Source organism: Harmonia axyridis, chromosome X (genome assembly GCF_914767665.1).
Source record: "Harmonia axyridis chromosome X, icHarAxyr1.1, whole genome shotgun sequence".
NCBI classification, from domain to species: Eukaryota; Metazoa; Arthropoda; class Insecta; order Coleoptera; family Coccinellidae; genus Harmonia; species Harmonia axyridis.
This window is the reverse complement of record NC_059508.1, coordinates 38,264,161-38,265,116: the sequence shown is the minus strand read 5'-3', so window position 1 is coordinate 38,265,116 and position 956 is coordinate 38,264,161.

Sequence of the window (956 nt, the reverse complement as noted above, 5' to 3'; positions counted from 1 at the left end):
ATCAGAAAATTTTTTTTCAAAAAAAAAAAAAATCCGAAAAATATTTTTCGATTCTGATTACTGATTTACTCTTTTAGAACACATTAGAAGGCAACGAAATCAAATTTGAGTGAAATCCAAAATCAGAAAATATTTTTCGAAAAAAAAAAAAAATTCGAGAACACCTCGGTCATGGCAAGTTATTTTCCACAATCCATTCCCCAATCAACGTACATCCCAGAAAAAATCATCTCTCTAACTATCCTGGTTCAAAGTTGTATCGGAACATTTTCACGTCGAAAATATATCTCAGAGTCCAGACCGATGCAGAACGTAAACTCGATCATACCGATGCTTCACGTAATCTCGATCTTACCGATGCACAACGTAAACTAGATCACACCGATGCAGAACGTAAACTCGATCATACCGATGCACCACGTAAACTCAGGCAGACCGATGCAGAACGTGAACTCGATCTTACCGATGCACCACGTAATCTCGATCTTACCGATGCACCACGTAAACTCGGGCAGACCGATGCAGAACGTGAACTCGATCTTACCGATGCACCACGTAAACTAGGGCTGACCGATGCATCACGTAAACGACGATCGAGAGGCGCGAAAGGACGTGAACGTTTTTCATTATAAAAATTGAAATAAATGATAAATAATGATTCTGATTGTTGGTTATCATTTTTAATAAGCATTAGGAGGCAACCAAATGAAATTTGAGGAAATTCCGATAATAGAAAATTTTTTCGAAAAAAAAAAAAAATTCATGAAATCCTCGGTCATCGCAAAATATTTTACCATATTCTGTTCGATAATCAACGTATATTAAGAAGGAATCATATCTGTATCTATCTTGGTTCAAATTTTGTATCGGAACATTTTGACCAAAGTCCGAGCTTCGGCCGAAACAGACACCGCTGACCTGGCCTATCGATCGACCGAGAGTCGGGGATAGAGCGT